The sequence below is a fragment of the Eublepharis macularius genome, chromosome 6, assembly GCF_028583425.1.
Source record: "Eublepharis macularius isolate TG4126 chromosome 6, MPM_Emac_v1.0, whole genome shotgun sequence".
Classification (NCBI taxonomy): Eukaryota; Metazoa; Chordata; class Lepidosauria; order Squamata; family Eublepharidae; genus Eublepharis; species Eublepharis macularius.
The window spans coordinates 18,483,390-18,501,010 of NC_072795.1; positions in this window are offsets into that span (position 1 = coordinate 18,483,390).

Here is a 17,621-nt window from a genome sequence, read left to right on the forward strand (position 1 = left end):
ACATGTTCGTGACAGGATCATGCTCATCAGTGTTTGTTGTTTGTTGTTCGTGGATGGCAACGAACAATGAACACCATGTTCATTTTTTTCTGTTCGTGCCCATGTCTAATTGGAAGTCAGGGAAATCCTGACCCAACTCACATCACATGTATTATGTATTTTGGTGTATACTCCACTGTCTGTTGACATAGGTATGCTCCTATAGTTTCCACTTCACTTAATATGTCATATCAAATTGCTTATACTTTGTTTTAGCATTGTTTTGGCTGTGTATTCGAATTTTTGCTATTCATACCCTATTGCATTGTTTATTGAGTTTCCCAGCCACTTATCATATTAATCCTACACTACGTAATCCGCTGTGTGTCTCAGTGAGAAAGGCAGACTATAACCAATGTAGGTACATACATACATACATACATACATACATAAAAACTGACTAGCCTAGCTTCATCTAAGATCATCTTGTGAACTTCACAGCTGACGAGAGATGTGAACCCAGTTTTCCCCAGTCCAAGTCCAACATGTTATCCATTACAGCACCATGGATCCCTTGGAAAACTCAGGTGGGGACTGGAAGACAGCCATGGAACAATCTAGAAATTAACAACCTTTTCTGCCCTAGTTCCCTGACAGAACGTAGTTTTGTTGTTTGGCCCAAATTAAAAACTGATTGGTTGAAAACACTAACTGCAGACTCATCGATGCTTGTCTGCACTTTCACAACGTATGTTGGGAAATGTGTTGTGAAACTGTGTCTAAAGGAGACTTGTCGGCTTCAAGCCCAAGACCTGTGGTTCAAAGGGTAGCTCGGCCTCCCAGTTTGAAATCTGATTTCTTCTTCTCCAGTGAAATTGAGCTGTCTAGAAAAAATGTTTTGTTTTGATACAGCGAGCTGATTGCTTGGAAAGTTGATCTCAATGGCAGATGGAAAATTGCCTTAGAAAACTGAGCGGCAATGAAACTGACTGGACCAATGGTGAATCAGATTTCTAAAGCAGATTAGTAAATTAAAGTCCCAGATTGCTCTTTCCTTCTTAGTGGATTAACTCCATCTCTTTCCAGAAATATGCAACAGGATTCATCTTCCCCCCTAAACATTACACGGATGCATGCATACACACAAGTCATCAGTCAGGTGCATTGTTTCAGTGCTGAATGCTTCACAAATTGAGAGCTGTTGCAGCAGAGTGGTTAAGTAGTTGGGCTGCAAATAAGCACCCTGCTAGTTCGACTCCCACGACTGCAATGATGTTCAGCAGGTGGCCTTGCATAAGCCACTCCTTGCAGCGCAGCTCCCCAGTTGTATTGTGGGGATAATAATAACACTGACTTTGTTCACTGCTCTGAGTGAGCAGTAATATGTACAAAAGGGCAGTGTATAAGCACATTGTTATTATTGTGATTATTATTCATTCCCAACAATTTGGGATCACAACCAGTTATCTAGTGGACCATTCCCCTCCAGGCCATTACATATGCTCGTTCTTGGAATTGCATGCGCACTAGAAGAGGATGAGGTTTTGTGCATTTATTTATTTATATCCTGCTGTTCTCCAAAATGGGGACTCAACATGGTTTAGAACAGAGCTCTCCCCTCCCCGCCTCATTTTCGCAGAACAATAACATTGTGAGGTAGGTTAGGCTAAGAGATTGTGACTGGCCAAAGGTGGTGCAGAGAGCTTTCATGATAGAAAGAATTTAAGCCTGAGTCTCCCAGGATCCTAGTCTGAAACTTTATCCTCTCTGCCATGCCATCTCTCAAGCTGGAGATAACTGTTGGATAATTGAATTTTGAAAACTGACAGGCAACATGTCAGTGATTCAGAGGGAAGGAATTAAAGGGTGCGTGCATTCCTATGAAGAGGAGGGAGGCAACTGGAGGGAAAAGAGAAAAGACTACTCCATGCACTGGGACAGAGAAAGCAGGTTGCCTAGACAGCATAGGATTAGGACCTGAGAATACTGCCTGTCTTCCTGGAGAATGGTGATCCCAGAACAAACCTCTAGGCAGAGACAGGGAAGCTGGAAAAATGAAGTGAAACCCAAGAGACAACCCAGAGAGAATATGGAAGGCAGGACTCAAAGTCATTTCTGGCTGCTTACCTGGAAGCGATATCACTACATTGTGGGATATTCTAAAACTCACTTAATACCCTATGGTGAGAGCCATAGAGTTTTGAATGAATTCTAGAGTGCTGCATGACACAGTGATTTCACTTCTGGTTGTACAGTCAATTGATGCCATCTCTGGGCCAAGCTACACATGACGAATGACACTTGAACGGCAAGTGGATTGAGTGGAGGGCAAGTGAACAGGAAGAAATACACTTTCTGTTCAAGTGTCATTCGTCACTTGTAGCTTGGCCCTCTCTCTCTCTCTCTCTCTCTCTCACACACACACACACACATGCTTCCATTGCTCTATAGAGTGGTGGGGGGGACAGAAAAAATTAGTGGGAGGTTGACAAAGCAGCCTAAGCACATCCTTAGAAGCCTGGCCTGTGGTGGTGGAAAATGCCATCAAATCATAGCTGATTTATAGCGACCCCTGTTGGGATTTTCATGGCAAGACCCTAACAGAGGTGGTTTGCCAGTGCCTGCCTCTGCAACCATAATCTTCCTTGGAGGTCTCCCATCCAATTACTAACCAAGTCTGACCCAGCTTGGCTTCTGAGATCTGATGAGATAGGGCTTGCCTGGACTATCCAGGTTAGGGCAACCTCGCCTGTACAAGACCATGATTAAAGAGACTTTTTATTATTAAGGAGACTTGAACACCTGGTCTATGGTGAGGCAAGCCCCTCTACTGCAAGAAAATAGGAGTGATTTGAGCAACTGAGGACTAGGGCTGTGCCCTGTGAAGCTCCCCAAAGTTTTTGTTGGCACAGAAAAAATAATATAATGCTAACTCCTGCCAAGGACCAAGCAGCCAGTCCAAGGTCTTCAGAGAACTGCATGACTATGGCAGAAGAAACTAAAGTTTGGAAAGCGGGGGGAAGAATCAAAGAGAAACCATTTCCATTTTGTTTGTCCCAGACTACTTTGTCACCCTGTCACATTGATCTTTATGCCTAACGATCCTCTGGCTGACAAAGAGCGACATATCGAATACCTCTTTCCAGGCCTTTGTTTTTGGATTCCTCAGCTTTTCCCAAGAAAAGTGAAGAAAAATGCTTAATTATTTGAATTGTCAAGCCAGTGAATATTTGATTGCCTCTATCAAGGATGCAGTCTCAGCCACTCGCTTCAAATAGATTTCGTTGTCTGTAATTTACAATGCAAAAAAATAAATAAAAATGAGTTGCCAGCAGAGATCACTGAAGCTCTAGAGATTTGACAGATTGAAAGCAGCTTCTGTGATATCAATAGCATCCATAAGAAATGTCAATATGTACCTTTTTATTATGGTGAAACTTTTTTTCTATGGGGAAGAAGACCATTGTCACAAAACTCTGCGGGAAGGGAAAGATTAAAAAATAGTCTATTTCCAAACAAGATAATTCTAGAGATACCCACAATGCTCTGTGGTGGAAGATGCTAACTAATTCAAGAGTGAGTTACCATAAAGCAGAAGGACCTGCCATTTGAGAAAGGTAATTGAAAGCTCATCTCGATGACCTCACTAGCCCTGACCTGGCTAGCTCAGTCGATCCCAATGTCATCACATCTTGGAGGCTAAGCAGGGTCCATCTTGGTTAGTAATCGGATGGGAGACCTCCAACAAAGACCAGGGTTGCAGAGGCAGGCAATGGCAAACCACTTCTGTTACTGTATTTCCTTGAAACCATCAGCAGGGGTTGCTATAAGTCATCAATAAATGCAGCTAGTTGCATGAATTTTGGTCCAAATGAGATACTCTTTTTTCTTGCTTCAAGGAGACTCACTATGAAGTCAGTGAACCCTGAGGGACATAATCAACATCCGTGGTCTGCAGTGCCCTCCTATGTGATTTCTGATGCCAAAGCAAAGACCCATTTCTAACTTCCCAGTACTTCATTGGAGCAGGAAGTATTTTAGAAAACCCTGGGAAGCATCACCTTTTGGAAACTGCTGCCCCCATCATAGGAGGATGCTGAGTTTGGAACTACACAACATTTTGTTACTGCCCCCCATGGTAGCCATGCCCCACTGCCCTTTCTCTAAGTCCCAAATGTGACCACATGGTAAACAAGGCCACTGAACTATTTCTAATTACTTATTATGCCCATGTTTCACAGTGAAGCTGGAAAGCTCAATGGACAGATCTCCAGAGATGCCAACATCATCACACTTGGAAGTGTACTCTGGTCTCTAGCTGTCCATCCTATTCTGTACTAGGTATGCGTCATGATTTCCCAGCTCAACTAGACAATACCCATTTTCTTTCCTTTTTTGGGCAAATCAAACCTTACCCCTTTACATTTATGCCATTTTAGAATTCATTCCACCCAGGTTGTGTGATTGTTGAAGGGGTGAAAACTTTTTCCTTCTCTTTCAGGGACAGCCACTAAGTTAATTTTTCAAATCCCGAGGAACCCCCTACCTATGAAAGTGTTTACAGACCAGGACAAGTTGATGTCAGGGAGTGCAGTTCAATTACTGCTAAATTATTGTCAAGAAAATATATTGGTAAAGACATACATAACCTTAATAACCATATTATTTTAAGGAATATTTGGATTTTTTTTGCAGTATTTCAAAATGTGTATTTATTTATTCATTCCACAGTTTCTCATGGAACCCCTGACAATGCCCTGCCCTAGTTGGGAAACGCTGCCATAAGTGATGTGATGCCACAGCTAGCACCACAACCTCCCCATATCGCCACCCACATCACTCCATGCCTGGCAACCCTAACAATGGCTAAGGGCCAAGCTACAAGTGATGAATTACACTTGAATGGCCAGTGAACAGACTCACGGGTATTCCCCCCTGTTCACTTGCGCTCCATTTGCACTCCACTCGATGTAATTCATCACTTGTAGTTTGGCCCTCAGTTGTTATATTAGTGTGCTTTTCAATTGCTTTTTGATTATTTTTTTGCTTCCTATGTCTGTTTTTAATTGTTTGTTTTATACAGCATTAGATTTTTTATATTGGTGTTACTGTGAGACCTTGACAGGTGAGAGATAGCAAAATAATTCTTTATAACAGACAGACAGGCAGGCAGGCAGACAGACAGACAGATCTCCTCCCTGTGAGTCTGCATTCATGGTATAGAGAAGTGCAAAAGATGGGCTAACAAAATGCCTGTTTTTGCCACCACCATCACCCCATATTGTGATACCCAAAGCTACTCTCGCTCATAGCATATGCTCACCCATGGGCCTTGCTGAGCCAAACACTTACAGCACAATTCAATGCAGAAGTACTCCAGTCTAAGCTCACAATGGCTTTGACTGGAGTAATTCAGCCTAGGATTGCAGTCTGGCAATGTCTTCCTTTGCTAAATTACTCTTATAATTAGAAAACAGCTTAAATCGTGTGTGTGTGTGTGTTTGGGGGGAGCAGTGGGATATTTCTATCCCACTGAAATGGCAATTTTCAACCCCAGGATTAAAAGTGGAAAAGATGTGATGTGGTTTTGATTGTAATGGGTGTTCTAAATAGGATTCTGCAGAACAAAAGGAGGACATTTAAATGGAAACAGAAGCCATTGGCAAGAGAGAGGAAGAAGAATATGATCAGTCCCAAAAGCTGCATGGCAGAGTAAAGAAAGAGGCGGAAGAAACTGGAACAGCGACAGCATTTGGCAACGAGTAACTGAGTTGTTCATAGTGGCCACATCACTTATATTGCTTACATAAATGCAGAGATGACTCTACCACATCAACAGCAGCTTGACACATAAATGCCTCTCCCTGTCTGTAAAGACAGGTCTCAACATAACATGTGAACCTAAGATGAACCACTGTTCTCCATGGAGTATGAAATGCCAGGTGCTCACGAGAATCTGCCATCTTGCCTAGCTGAACAGGACAGGAAGTAAGGGACCATTTCCCGCTGCAAGATTAGAACCAGTGGCCATTCACTGGGAAAAGGGCTCTTGTTTCAGGGTCTATGATTTCCAGATAGGTTTGAGCGCTGGCCCTTTTCATTTAAATTCTGCCTGGAAGGAAGGTATGAAGAGCAGGGCTGCCACTGCAAGGTTTCCAATCAAGACACCTTTGGTGTCTCCCTTCATACCAACCCAAGATCCAACCAGAATAACATTTGAACTCAGATCACACAAGACTCAAAGTTCCTCCAGAAACTCCCTCCCCCTGCAAGTTCCTGTCTCATGGACTGTGGTGAAGAGCGGATAGTAAGGGAGGAGAGAAGCGAGAACCACCTCACTGCTGTACTTGGATACGCTCTGCTTCAAGGTTTGGCAAAAATGTTTGGTTCTTCCCTTCCCATGACATTCTTTTAAATATTGAAACCTATAAATCTTTCTCCTTTTCTGTTTCCTAAACTGACTCAGCTGCTGAGAGACAGTTTGGTGTAGTGGTGGTGAAGACTGGCAGAACTCTAATCTGGAGAACTGGGTTTGATTCCCCACTCCTCTGCTTGAAGCCAACTGGGTGACCTTGGGTCAGTCTCAGCTCTCTCAGAGCTCTGTCAGCCCTACCCACCTCACAGGGTGTTGATTGTTGTGGGGATAACAATAACATACTTTGTAAACCACTCTGAGTGGGCATTAAGTTGCCCTAAAAGGCGGCATATAAATCAAATATTATTATTCAACCTTTCACCTGATGACATTTAACCTTTTTCAAATGCAGCCCATGTTAAATACTGGGAGAACTATAGGAAGTGACCAATTTGACACATACATACACAACATGACATGACATGAGGTCCTTGATTTGGAATTAAAATCCTCATCCATGGCTGTTTTCACACACCTGTAAACCTCTGGAAAATGACACAAAACTCATGGCATGATGGTGTCTTCATAGCGTGATTTCCCATCATGATCCTGTTTAATGGCGTGATGATGTCAGAAATTGCGTCATTAAATGGGATCATGATGATAAATGTGCTATGAAGACACCGTCATGCCATAAGTTTTGCGTGATTTTCCAGAGGGTTACAGGTGTGTGAAAACGGCCCATGTGTAACTTGGCTCTCTTCTGGTTCAGAGGGAATGATTGATTAACCATCTCTGTGAGAACAATCGAAATTGCCAATCATTTGGATATTGGTAGTTTCAAAGAAAGATGTTTCATAATTCTTGCTTAAGGATTTATTACCCTAAAGCTGTGCTGCCACAGGTTATGATATGCTGCTAGGAAAACAAAAAAGAAATGAAACAGATGACTTCCCACGGGCAATGGAGCTGAAATAATAACCAAAAACAGATGCCAGAGATGGATTCCTGATCCAACTCCTCTTTCCCCTTGCTAGACACTTTTTGCTGTGCCCCTCAGGGAGTAACTGGTGGGAGGATTCCAGGAATCCTTGTCACCTTGGAGGGTCTTAGAATTGAGGAGAAAACCCTTAGGGACTTACTAGATTCTGTAAAGAGCCCAAACAAACCTGAAAAATCACCTGTCATGCTGACTTCGCTAGGCCTAGGTTAAGGCCTAAACTTGCCTGTCAGACAAAGAGAGGAATCTAAGCAGTTCATTTTGGAAGCGTCAGTTCCCTCTGTTGTTCATTTCAGCCCTGGATGCCATCCACATGTCCTAAGAGGGTAGGGCTGCCAACTCTGACTTGGGAAACGCCAGGAAGGGTTGCGCTCAGTCATGCCTGGCAACTGGTGAGAGCTTGGGGATGGGGACATGGTGGCACTGGCATCATGTGAGCTAGGGATCCCAGACCCCCGGTGGGGGCATGAGATCTCCCGCCTCCACTCCACACACCCTGCCCCCACTTACCTGAGCAGCAGGGGGGCACACCTTCCTTGCGTGCTCCCCTGCAGTGCGGCGTGCTCTGGTGCACCACAGCCGCTGGGATTGGGCCCATTTTGGCCCAGATTGGGGCCGCTGCAGAGCACAGGAGCGCTCCTGCACTCCACAGTGCTCAAAACGGGCCTGTTTTCAGCAGCTGCAGAGCACAGGAGCACTCCTGTGCTCTGCAGCTCCCCAAAATGGACTTGTTCTACCATGGATCGGGCCCATTTTGAGACGCTGCAGAGCTCAGAAGCGTCCCTGCGCTCCACAGCGCCTCAAAAACAGGCCCAATCTGCTGCAGAATGGCCCATTTCAGGAGCGTTCTGCAGCGCCCAGGTCCGCATGATGACGTCACCCCTGAAGTGTCGTCATTGCACCTGTGGGGGCACGTGCATGCACTCTGTGCGTGCACCCCCCTCTCCCCAGAGGTCAGTGCCAGGCCCCTGTCCCCTGCTGGGAGATCGAGGGGGCCTGGCAACCTTAATGTGAGCAGTGCCATCCCTTCTGGAAAAAACAGGAAGTGATGTCACATCACTCTAGGAATCACCTAGGGAAAGGACTCCCTGAAAGCAGGAAGCTTGAAAATCAGTGGTGTAACGTGGACAAGTCAATGTAATTGTAACTGTAACTATATCTTCCCACGTCCAGAGAAAGCCTGTTTTTTGAAGGGTGGTGGTGGGTATTTTACTTTGCTTGGTAAACCATCTGATAGTCCTATTGACATCTCATCTGAAGTTCTTACTGTAACCAGAATTTTTCCCCCTTACAGGAGATAAATTTTGCCCCAGGGATGATAATGGGTAGTATCTTTCCCAGTGGCAAATGTCTGCACTGATTCTACCTTGTGTGATAAAAACAAAAATAGCCACACCGATAATTTATATTCCATAGGAATCCGGTACCATGAATGGAAGCAGCACTGCTTGGCCTTATTTCCCCTACAGTCTTTTGGCGCCAGTTTCACAGCCTTGCACGCGCTAATGCAGGAATAAATGCTCGGCAGATTATTGCTGTAACATACAAACACCGAGTACTTCAGCATTAACATCTGACAAGCCAGCTGTCATCTTTCCAAAAATACTCGCAATCTACCGACTAAAACACTAGCTACTGCTGGGAGTGTTTCAAACGAGGGGAAGGAATTCTGCTCTGGGGCATTTTGACAGGGTGATAGCTGTAAGAGTGACAGATGTGGGGTTTTTTTTTAATGCTGGAATGATCAGATGTTTTAAAGGCCCTTGCTCGATTTTTTTCAAAAGGCAGTGGTAAGCAATTTACTGCATGTCCTGCAATAACATTCAGGTTTGAAGGGCTTTTTCTTTGGTCATATGCTGGAGTCGTCAGCTGGTAAACAGGAAGAGAGGTTAACCGGGGATTCTGAAAAATGCCAGCTTTTGCCCTTGAGAGGTCCATGAAAGGGGATGAGCAAATATTCCCTATTTTCTTTCTTTTTATATTTATTTCTATTTTTCATTGGTTCTGGTCATGTGATCTTTACTGTAGGCTTTGCAGATTTGTTTGTATTGTGTTTGCATAGTGTGCATGTTTTATCTCAGCCCTGTTTGTTGTCCCTCCAAGGAAACTTGTTGACCACTTTGTGAAACAAGATGCTGCACGAGATTGACCCACACACGGCTCTCCTTCTTTTTATCCATGATTTATACAGAAAACGTATGTACATATAAATTCACTATCTGAGGAAACCCCTCCCCAGAGAGGTTCCCTGCAAGCCTTCGTATCTAGGGATTATCTAGGGATTGCATCCCACTACTGCCATGAGCTCAGTAGGTGGCCTTGGGTAAACTACTCCTCCCAGCTCCAGCTCCCCAGCTGTATTGTGAGGATAATAATAACACTAATCTGTTCACTGCTCTGGGTGAGGTACTAATCTGTCTAGAAGAACAGTATATAAGCGTAGGAGCAGCATGGCAGTACTGGGATTCGAACCAGTGGAATGCTAATTTTCAGCCCAGCCACTTAAGCTCTAGGCTACAGCAGTATGCAAAGCCCTCTGCTCTGAGGTCCTGAAATGCCATTTGCGCTACACAGTACTGGCCTAGATGGATGCTCCAACTCACTCTAAAACAGCTGCCAACATTCATATTCCAAAGTGAGCCCTGCCCCACAAGCCCGCATTTAACCCATGACTCACTTGCTACTTTCCCTCCCCAAACGTCCAGAAACCTAAGAAATGCAGCTGAAGGTAGAGAGAAAGAAGAAGAGAGGTGCATGGGGAAAGGTTTAAGCCTCTTCCTTTCCCCACCTCTTACATCACCTGCATTGCAGCTTTGCAGAAGTTTGGTGGTTCCCTGAACCCTCTCTGCCCCTCAACACCCAGTTCCTTTCTCTCTTGGATTTTCGACATGTATTTCTAGACTGAACTTACTAAAATGATCCAGTATATATTTTTCACCCTCTTGGTGTCACTGCAGGGTAGAATTGAAACATCCAGGCAGCTTTACTGATGCTTTTTAAAGCTCAATAGCAATGCTAACATTAAAAAAAACAAAATTATCTCAGGAACTGGTTTAATTATGACTGGGAAAGTGGAAGATGCCCCCCTATGGTGTTATACCATAGCACAGTCTCTTCAAAGATATTACACTACTTCCAAGACAGAGGAGGTCATTAGCTGTCACTCACGGGGCACTGAAAGGAGCAGAGAGGAAGAGTTTGGCAGATGGGGCAGGGCAAGATGAGATGACTCTCCCACATACTTTCCTCAAGGCATTTTGCTCTTGCCAGAGATGTTGATACATTCTTTCCCCCTGAAATTCAGGACGACCTTTTAGAAAGAGATGGCTACTGACAGAAAGGCTCGGACAGTCCACAGCTCAGTGGGCATCTCCCCCCTACATCCTGTGATGATCTTTGAAATCAACAAAGAACTTCATTATGGTTATATCATCTCTACGTCAATCTAACATATTAACCGGTTTGTGCATTGGGATGCTTCAGATCATAATGCTTAATTTTAGATGTTTGCCCAATAAAAAGAAAAAAAATGCTGGAGCAATGGAAACTTTTTTGATGCTTTTAAGTAGTGCTGAGCTGAAATGGCCCACCCAACTTCACCAAATCTGTGAAGATAGTTTTAAGTGGGTAGCCATGTTGGTCTGCAGAAGAAGAGCAAGATTCAACTCCAGTAGCACCTTAAATTGAAAAGAGTCCAGTAGCACCCTTAAGACTAATCAACTTTACTGTAGCATAAGCTTTCGAGAATCACAGTTCTCTTCGTGATTCTTGAAAGCTTATGCTACAGTAAAGTTGGTTAGTCTTAAAGGTGCTACTCGACTCTTTTCGATTTTTGCTGCTACAGACTAACACGGCTAACTCCTCTGGATCTAGTAGCACCTTAAAGACTCACTAGGTTTCCAGTGTCTGACCAAGGGAGCTTGACTCTCAAAAGCTTATACCATGGAAATGTTATTGATCTCTAAGGTGCTGCTAGATCCAAATCTCCTGGAAATCTTGTTGGCCTTTAAGGTGCTACTGGACTTGAATCTTGTAAATCTGTGAAGCAAGGGATTGTTTTCATAATGGAGGAGAGGTCACAAAGAGGGCAAAATCTTTACTCCAGTTAATAATTACTGCTGTGGCCTGCATGGACCTGGTGGTCACCATGACTGCGCTTTCTGCTTCACTCTGAATTGACTTCCTCCTTCACTCTGAATTGATGTCACATAGCCATTGCTTACAGTATATGAAATTAAATCAGTGTGAGAACAGGAGGCATTGATTGAGTGAGTGGGGGTGAAGTTTTTTGCAAAGTTTTGTACCCTCAAGTGGAACAAAATTCTGCAAAGAACATTTGGCTCCCCTCTAATTTTAGGGTATTGTTGCCTAGAGCACTCTCCCATAACCTGAACATGGACTCTGTATGATCTAAGAATGACTTGGTGCTGAGGCCAATATCAAAAAGGGGAACTCTATGGGATGGGCAAGGCAACCCCTTGGCCAGGACCCACAAGCAGTTGTCCCTGCGAACACTCTGGAGTAGCCACGATGTGCCCAGATCAATGTGCCTGCCACCAAGATGCCAACCACTGCTGAAATCCCTACAGCAACTGGGACCAGTAGAGAGACAGAGAGAAGCCATGTTCCAGAGACAGTTTAAAAAGAAAACTATTTTCCTGTGGAAACCATAACATTCCAGCACTGCTGTCATGAACTGTTCACACATTGTGCCTTTTGATGTGCAGATGTCAGAAACACAGATTGGGAGTCAAGGCGCCTCCGGACTCTGGTAATCCCACATCGAGACCATCACGCCATCCATCAAGCCATGGACTATCATAAAATGCAGATCTCTCCCCCCACCCTCTCCTCCTCTCCGTTTTTTCACCTCTCGGGAAGAGTCGCCAGGGACCATCATAAAACTCAATCACTTCCCATCCATCTGTCCCCCCTTCCCTCCTGTCCCACTTGAGGTATCACAAAAAAAAACATTAGATTTCAAATTACTCATCCCAGACCCCTTGTGTCCTGACAAAGGAGCACATTAATTGCTTTTGTTAAATTTCCTGAGAACCATTTGACAGGGCATGAAGCCCACCCGGGTCTTTCTCAGGGGCAGAAATTGGCTATTTAAGAGAGATGCTCAAACTCCCGGGGTTCCCCTCTATCGCACGCGCCTCTTACCCCATCCCACCTAATGTAGTGCAGGCACCCCTCTAGCCATTCTGCTCCCCACTGCTGAATCTCTGCTTCTCGTCAGGACAGGTGCGTATTGCCCAACAACGATATTCCTGCTCATGCAACCGTCTCTATATTTTTCCCACTTTTGTTTCCTAGTCTTGTGATGAATGTGTATGTGATTCTTGGACTCTGTATGCTCAAACATTATTAAGTAAAAGCCTTGATTCATTTAAGTATCAGTCTTCTCTCTTGTTGTATGTGTTCCAGAGACTCTGACCCTGGTATACACAGGTTGTGATCCCTTGATATAAGCCAATTGCCTATTAATTCTCCATCTTTGAGGCAGTTTGGCTAATAGTATGGCTCGCATGACAGTGTGCGTGATGATGTTACATTGCTAAAATTAAACATGTTCTTGATAGGAGATTGTCTGGTAGCCACATGTAAGCAAATTGTATTATGTGAAACTTCAGAGGCCTTTTCTTGAAGCAAAGCGACATGGCCATCTTCTTGACATTAGCAGTGATCAATCGTTCTGTCTTTTCTTTCTGAATTCTGTACAAAACACTGACCACAAGAGATCGGACGCAGCTTGCAATTCCTTTGGTCCATCTCCATGTCCACATTGATTTTTCCTGCGTTCCTTTGCTCTCCTCCCCCCACAATTCCTCTCAATCTCCAGAAATATTATTCATGGAGCTGTGGGTGGCATATGGGTACTGAGTGGCATGGGTCACAGCTTACAGTGAGGACAAGAAGGGGAAGGCAATGGAATTGCCCTTCCATGCTCATCTATTGGTGCAGTTCTGCTGATGCAAGAGAGAAACCTAAGTGTGGATGTATCGCAGGCTAGGCATCTCTCGTCAGATCTCAGGAAGGTCAACCCCGGTTAGTAATGGGATGGGAGACCACCATGCTATGTAGAGGCAGGCAATGGCAAACCACCTCTGTTCATCTCTTCCCTGGACAACACCAAGCGGTGGCCACAAGTCGGCCACAACTTGAGAGCACTTTAAATCAAACAAAAAAAATCACCCAAAGCTATTCAAGGAGTAAACACATGAATCTGCCTTATACTGAGTCAGACTATTGCTCCATCAAGGTCAATTTTGTCTGCTCAGGCTGGCAGAAGCTCTCCAGGGTCTCAGATCGATGTCTTTCATCACCTGCTACCTGATCTTTTTTACCTGGAGATGCCAAGGGTTGAACCTGTGGTGAAAATGCCCATTGGTGCTTACAGAATACCTGCCATCATACGGAAAAAAACTTAATTATAATGGTAATGGCCCTGGCAAGACCTTCCTAAAAATAGAGAGATGTGGTACATTTTCAGTGCAATCCTAAACAGAGTTACTCAGATCAGTGGGCTTACACTGGAGTAAATCTGTTTAGGATTGCACTGTTTGACACTTGCTTCATGATTCAGTAAAGATATATCTTAGGGGACTTCCCTATCCCTCATCAATCTCCATAGTCCCTTAAGGAGGGCATCCTTATACAGCGAGAATTCTTCATCTCTTCATATTTTCTACTTGGCTTCATGTGTGGCGCGTAATACGCTAAAATAAGTTATTTTCATTCACGTCTCTAATAGATGCTTGGAATAGTATTGAGTCTAAAGGAAATCTGCGATCCTTATGTAATCTTTCAATTAGAGCAGGAGCAACATTTGGAAAGAAGAATAGCTTTTCAATTTCTTTAGGGCGGTCTAAATAAATTGCCGCTTGTCAAAGAATCTGGTTGCATGTGGTGATTTTCTGACATTCAGATGCTTTTTTTGTGCATTTAGGGGAGGAAATTGGAATGCAGGCAAAGTCGTCCTACTGGAATTTTAAATAGTCTCCGCCAGTTACATTCTCCTCACTTGGCATTTTCTTCTGACTTCTGCACAAGAAACAGCGGGCGGCTCTCTTTGTATACCTTTTCTCTTCCTTTCAGATGATTTGTCAGTCGTAGAGGTCATTTGAAGATTCTACCTGGTGGATTTTTCGAAGAACGTTTCCTTCTCGGAAAGACAATGTATATTCTCGGGATGGTTTATGGCTTGTCAGTTGGCAGATTGTTTCTGAGGGAGGGAAAAAAGCACAGATGGGGTGCAATATTTTCTAAAACTATCCCCTTTCCCTCCTGTGGTTGTTTCCCACACTGATAAATTTAGATGATAAGCTCCAGTGGGCAGGGACTTTTCTTATAATAAAACAAAATGCTGGCCTTAGGAACGCAACAATCTCTCAGTGCCGGCATTCTCTTCCCACATACAATACTGAAATAATAATACTTAACAGGGCACTCTCAGACATTATTTGGGTAATCTTCAAGGCAACCTCCCTTAAGAGCTTGTTGTTTTTGTCATTGCTCATGAACTGGCAGTTTGAAGTGGGGCAAAATGAGAAATGGCTTCTCCCATTTGCAACAGGATAGGAGAATGGATGGATCCAGCCTGGAGGGTTATTTTTCAGAAAACATAGTCTATTGTTGCACAATGGTGTGTTCCATCTTGCAGGCTGGAAATCCTTGGGTAAAGCGTCTTTAACCATGTTTAGAATGAACCACTACTCTTTGATTCCCTAATAATAACAATAATAACAGTGCACGTATATACTGCTCTCCTGAACAGATTAGTGCACCACTCAGGGTCAAGCTAGACGTGCCGGTTTTTAATGAGTTGGGTGTGCGTTCCCCAACTTGAGTTCCCTGCAGCCACATAGCTGCTTTGGGGAAGGGCTGTTAACAAATAAAGGAGAGCCAAAACAAGCTCAGAATGCCTTTGTGTGTGGGGAGGGGCTCCCCCCCCTCAACCCATTTCCCCATGTCAAAATAGCATGGGAGGGAGGGTTTTCCCCCCTCTTTTTTTCTGCTCCACGTGGAATATTCTGTGCACATGGAGAAGCAAAAACAGAGGTAAAAAACCCTTTTGTGCTATTTTGACATGGAGAAATAGCTTGAGGGGGGAAGGAGAAGCCCCTTCTCCCCCTGTGGAGGTATTATGGTGCCGTTTGGGGTCTCCTTTATTTTTTACCAGCCATTCCCCAAAGGTGCTCTGTGGCTGCAGGGAATTTGAGTTGGATCTAGGGAACTCACACCCAACTCTTTAAAAATCTGCACATCTAAAGAGGTGAACATGGCAGTAGTGGGATTTGAACCAACAGAGTGCTGATTTGTAGCCCAACCACTTTACCACTGTGCTACAGAAAAGTGCACAGGTTTTATTCAGCATTATCCCCCCTCCCCATTTCTGAGCAATGATATCATTCCAAGGAGGAAGAGGGGTACAGCAGAGGGGTACGGCAGAATGCAGACTGTGCTACAGCTGCCAGGTATGGATGAATCCAAGGAATACTGTGGGTAAACTCTATTGCCCAGAATCCTTCCCTAACTGTAAGATCTAACTAACTCATTAGGTTCCTGGCTGATTTAGGATTTGTTTCCTCCCCACAAACCAGTATTCAAAGCCAGGGTTAAACGAAAGGATTCTTCAGTTATTTAAGTATAGTCCACTTTTCTCGATGAGTCTCATTGTGGATGACACAGCATAAATTGATATGAACGATAGGATAAGACATCTCATAAGTAATGTACTAGGACTAGGATTACAGAAATCCGAAACAAACGTAGAATATTAGACACATTTCAGAATATACATACCATGCAGGAAAATAGTATTACATTATTAGATACAATGCAGAAAAGTGGTAGCAAATATTGCCATGATCACAAGATAATAAATACATATAGCAAAGAGATAATATGTTCTATACGCAGTGGTACAGTCCACAGTCCCTTTCCCTTTATAAGCATTTTTCTGAACCATTCCATTATAGCATGGTTCTGTTAGCCCAATAGGGACCCTCGTATGTATAAACCAATAATACACATAAAGGGATTGAGTACGGAAGGAAAAGCAAAGCTTTAATGCATTATAGCTGGGGAGAAACATTATAAGTTTTTCCCAAGAAGCTGAGTTACACACAAAGCTTATATATATTTTGTGGTACTGCTGGAGTGCATCAGAGAAGGTAATGATTACATGAGTCTCCTATTCAGTAGTTAATACCTCAGCTACAGAGTTTTGTTCTAACACTTTGGAGCATTAATGTATTAACTATGAGGTTTACAAAGCCCTGTCAATCCGTCAACTACAAAGTTTCACTTCATTGTTCTGGTCAACTACGAAGTTTCACTTCACAAAGCCCTGTCAATACATCAACTACAAAAGTTTCACTTCATTGTTCTGATGGAAAAACAGTTCTGTATGAAGGTCAGTCTGGACCTGTCATGGACTGATCAGCACATTTCTTCTACCAAGATGCCTTTATGTCTTTCATAGAACTAAATTCAGATCCATCAGATGGATCTATTACTTTTTTGCCCTTACTCAGGGCCAAGCTACAAGTGACGAATGACACTTGAACGGCAAGTGGATCGAGTGGAGCGCAAGTGGACAGGGAGAAATACACTTGCCATTCAAGTGTCATTCATCACTTGTAGCTTGGCCCTCAGATGGTCCAAGCAAACTTGATCTTGAAAGCTAAGTAGGGTCAGTTCTGGTTAGTACTTGAATGGGAGACCACCAAGGAAGCCCAAGGTATGTGGAGAATGGCAATGGCAAACCACCTCTCTTAGCTTGGTGCCTTGACAACCCCAGCAGGGATCATCATAAGTTGGCTGCAGTTTGAGGGAACTTTACACACACATACATTACCTTTATAGAAATGCCTTCCTGAACAGTTCTGTTTTACATAGTTTGTGGAATGACAGAAGTATGGGAATCTTTTTGACTTCCTTAGGCAGGCCGTTCCACAAGGCGGGGGCTACAACAGAGAAAGCACATGGACAGACCGTTGTTGATCTTGCCATTTTCAGGGTGGCACCTGCAGAAGGTCCTGATCTGAGGAGTGAGGATGTCATGATGGAATATAGGAGGAGAGGTGGTCCTGCAGAGATGAGGGTACAAGGCCAATCGTTCTCTGTTCAAGGAAGGAGACATTTATTTTATTAATTAATGCTATTTATAGTCTCCTTTCTTACTGAGACTTAAGGCGGATTACACAATGTGAGATTAGTACAGTCGACATCAAGGGCATTTCCATAAATACAAGGGTACAAAGACATAGCATTAGCAAG